The following is a 4372-nucleotide window of genomic DNA, read 5'->3' on the forward strand; positions in this document are numbered from 1 at the left end:
GTGGTGCTGGGTGCTGTGCCAGGCCTGCCTGGTGCTGGTGTTCTCCTGCAGCGTGCACCCTTCCTCCTGCTGCTGCCGTCCCAGGTGCTGGGAGGCAGAGGGTGCCTCCTGCTAAGTAACCTTTTGTTAGAAACTGTCAGATCCTTAAAAACGGGATTGGTTCTGTGGGTGAGGGTAGGAGTGGAAGGTGGTGTGCTGTAGTTCTGCCAAGAAGTAACAGGTTTGTCCTGTTTGCTGAAGGCGTGTCGTGACGACACTGGGCCTGCTGAAGTCACCAGGCCTCTGCACGCGGTCTCAGTGGGGCTGGCTTCTCATCTCCGGTGCCCTTCTCATGAGGTAATGGCTGATGAGTTCCATGAATCTCTAAAAGATGTGGTGGTGTGGCTTGTTTTTATTTCACTGCCGATCTTTTTCCTGGAGTTGGATGTCTCAGGACAAAGTGGAGTTTGATCCCTGCAGTGGACTCATGCCCTGTACTGAAAACCAAACTGCTATATGTGTGAAATTCTTTTACAAAGGGAAAACTCAACGTATCCTCACAAGCCAAAGTACCAGAAGTTTGAACAGGAAATACAGGCAAAGACACTCTGCCTGGTGTCTTTCTGTTCCTTTTCTGTTTTTGCTAACCATCTAGAGCTATAAAAAAGAGGCAAAACTCGAAACCCTTTTTCCCTTGCCCTGCTGCCGGGATCCCCAGCGCTGTTGCCAGCTCGGGGCCGGGTTTGCCCGGAGCGCAGTGTAGACTGCCACACCATGGCTGTGCCGGGAGCTGCTCCAGCAGGCTGGGCAGAGCACAGCCGGGGCCTCCTCCTGCTCTGCCTGCGTGCTTGCCCGGCAGAGGTGAGGGGAGAAGCGGAGCTGCTGCTCCCCGTTGTGAAAGATTTGAACCAGGGGGGAAATGCAGACGGTGCTCGTGTTCTGTGGCGTGCCTCCATCCGGCTGGAGAAGGGCAGCTGGGGGGGAGCAGTGAGGCTCATTATGACAGCCAGAAGTGTGGAGCAGAAAGGTTAAAACAACCCTCATTTGTATGTGGCAGCAGAGTGCATCGCTGGCTTTTAACTGGGAATTTGATCTGATTGAAAAAAATCATTGCCATAGTTACTGATAAATGCCATAGTTAAAGTTGACTTCAGGGCTCCTGCTCCTGTTCGTTCTGTTGTGGCTCTGCAAGCTGAACCTTGGAATGTTGTTGTAAAATAGGGTGGGAAGGTGCAACCAGATGTTCTCTCAGAGGAGACCCAAGCCAGAGCAGTCAGGGATCTTCAAAGGTGCGTTTGTGCCAAGACATCCCCTGGCTCACAGAGATCCCACGTGCTGCCTCAGCTGGGGAGTTTTGTGTGTCAGCTGCAGCTCCTGGCCGCTTCGGGGGGAGCACAGAAGTCACTCAGGCTGTGGATGGTGTCGGTGTGGGCTTTTGTGGTTTTTTGACTCCACTCGTTGTGCCTCTCTCGGGTTGGGTTTAAAACACTGCAGGACTCTGCAGCAGAATTACAATTACTTTCTCTAGAAACATGGTTTTACTGCAGAGATCACAGAATCATTGAATGGTTTGGATTGGAAAGGACCTTTAAAGGTCATCTAGCCCAAGCCCCCTGCACTGAGCAGGGACATCCCCAACTAGAGCAGGTTGCTCAGAACCCCATCCAACGTCATCTGGAATGGTTCCAGGGATGGGACAGTGACCACCTCTCTGGGCAGCCTGGGACAAGGTCTCTAAACATCCTCAGCATCAAAAATTTCCTCCTTCTCTCTAGTTTGAATCTCCCTCTTTTAGTCTAAAGCCATCAGCCCAAGTCCTGTTGTAGCAGGCATGCCAAAAAGTCTGTCCCCAGCTTTCTGAGAGGCCCCTGTCAGTCCTGTCAGGCCCCCAGAAGGTCTTCTCAGCTGGATCCTTCTCTTCTGAGACTGCCCCAGCCCAACTCTCTCCTGCTGGGCTCCCAGCAGAGGGGTTCCCCCCTCGGGGCATTGCTGGGGCGCCTCGGGCCCCGCTCCAGCAGGTCCCTGGCTCTGCTGAGGGCTCCGAGCTGGGGATGTGTCCTCTGCTCTCATTACGTAGAACCAGTAGGAAATGGGTGGCAGTGGGATGGCAGCCTGCTGGGCAGGGCCTGGGGACATCCTGTGTGCTGGGTCAGAAACGGATTCTACACGATACTCTGCTCTGGCACCTGGTGCTGGAGGAAACGTCCCTCCCGAGGTCCGCGTGGGAGCAGAGGCTGGCAGAGCAGAGGCTGGCAGAGCAGAGGCTGGCAGAGCGTGGTCTCCAGGGCTTTTGGGGTGGTCTGTGAGGGGGTGGTCGGTGAGGGCCGTGCTCGGCCTGGCTGGGTCGGATCCCAGTGGCAGGTGGGGTGTCCCCTGGAGCCCCGGGTGGTGCCGGGCAGAGCCGGGTGCTGCTGGTGCTGGGGCAGTGCTGGGCTGGATCGTGCCCAGGGCTGCCCGGGTGGGACCAGCACCTGCTGCCAGCACCCTCAGCGGCGCTTCAAGTGAGCCCTGAGCAGTAAATGAGGCGTTGAGTTCAAGTGTGACAAATTGATTTGTATTTGGAATAAGTGTGTCTGCGTGTGAAAGGCTTTTGTGTTTATCGATCCCTGTCGCAGCCAGTGGTCTGTGCAGTCTGCTTGCTAGACTTTATTTTTGGGTTAAATTTACATTTACTCCTAGCTGCCACCTTTCCAAACCAATAACAAAGTGGCCGAATCTGGAAGGGTCTGGCTCACTTTGCAGTGCCACCGACTCATTTCCTTGCGGTTAAAAAAGCAAGAATTGGAATATTTATGAATTTAAATATTATTATTTTTTGCGAGTCTTTGAAGCTGTCATTTTGATTTATGTAGGCTCCATTTGATCTCGCATGTAAAACCAGCCCTTCCTTGCTTTGAAATATTTCGTTTTATACAAATCATTATGTGTAACCTGCAGTGATTTCTCTCTGCTGCTGAACACAGTGCTGCTTTTTGGGGCCTGCTATTTCCCTCAAATAACTTCTAAGCAACATCGCTGCGGTTGGAAGCTGCTGCTTCTGATAAATGATGTTACACACTCCAGCTAGGAAAGGTCTGCGGGGGTCTTAATTCCCTGGATTCAGTGTAATGACTGATGCAATCAATTGCACTCGTTGTTATTTGGGGAAAACAATCGATACATTTGCAGGAGGACCAAATGAGCACAGAGGAATTCTGTGTCTGGTTTTAACTGCCGGGGTTCTGCAAGGGAAGTTGGAGGTGAGGGGTAACCCTGTGCTGGGGATTTTGGAGCACAGGGGTCTCGGTGCTTCCCAGCTGCCGTTGGCTGGTACCACACTTGCAGCTCCACATCTCAAACATCTTCAGGAAACACTCATGGCCAGCAGCCAGGCCTGGAAAACGTCACTGCAAGGCTTGGGAGAGCTTAAAGGCAGAGTGTGCCTTGTGGCTTCTGTCACAGCTTTGTTTGGGCTCCTCTCGGTGTGATGGAGGAGAAATGTCTCTAAAATAAGCAAATCAATCTGGAAAGAAATTTACTATGGAAACTGACTGGAACTATTTTAAGTTTTAAAGAAAAGTATGGAGACTTTGTCTGAGTAGGGGTTTCTGTGTCACAAAAGGATCTCTTTTTGAGTTGTAGCATTTAAGAGTTGTGCTCCTGCCAGTGCAGTCTGGGGGATGTAGGAAACGTCCCCACGGAGATGTCAGCAATGTGTTGGCTGCAGTCTGGGAAGGGTGTGACGAGGGGAAGGCATGAAAATTGTCCCTGAGCAGGGCAAGGGTGACATTTGCTCCCATGTCAAGTAACGGGGCAGGCCTCCCTTAACTCCTCTGCTCCTGTGTTTCCAGGATAATGGGGGAGTTGTGCTGGTCCCCTCCGGGAGGGACCCTTAGGCAGGTTGGCACACGCCGGGTCAGGGGCCGTGGCTGAGGAGTGGTGCCCGTGCTCTGTTGTGTCTGGGCCAGGGGACAGGCAGAGCCCCCCCCCAGCTGTGCCCCCCTGCTGCCTGCCCTGGCTGTGCCCTGCACTTGCTGGCAGCACCACGAGAGGGCATTCCTACCTGCCTCCCTTCTTCCATCCCTGCCTCCCTTCTTCCATCCCTGCCTCCCTTCTTCCATGCTTCCACCCCTCCCCTCTGCCTCCCTCCCTCCTTCCCTCCCTCCTTCCGCAGGTCAGCCCCGTTGCAGCACCCCGAGTCCTCTCTCCTGGCAGGGGGGTGGCATGGCTGGCAGTTGTGTGGTGGGAGCGGTGACGCTTGGGCACGACCACGGGCTAGCAGCACAGCAATAGCCACCTCTCTTCAGGCAGTTCCAGATTTTGGAAGTCCTTGCTCTGTCCTGTGTCCTGACACGAGGAGTCGGGGCTGAGGATGCTGGAGCTGGGGTCACGGAGGGACTGGTGGCAGTGCCTG

Source organism: Merops nubicus, unplaced genomic scaffold, assembly GCF_000691845.1.
Source record: "Merops nubicus isolate BGI_N331 unplaced genomic scaffold, ASM69184v1 scaffold7391, whole genome shotgun sequence".
Classification (NCBI taxonomy): domain Eukaryota; kingdom Metazoa; phylum Chordata; class Aves; order Coraciiformes; family Meropidae; genus Merops; species Merops nubicus.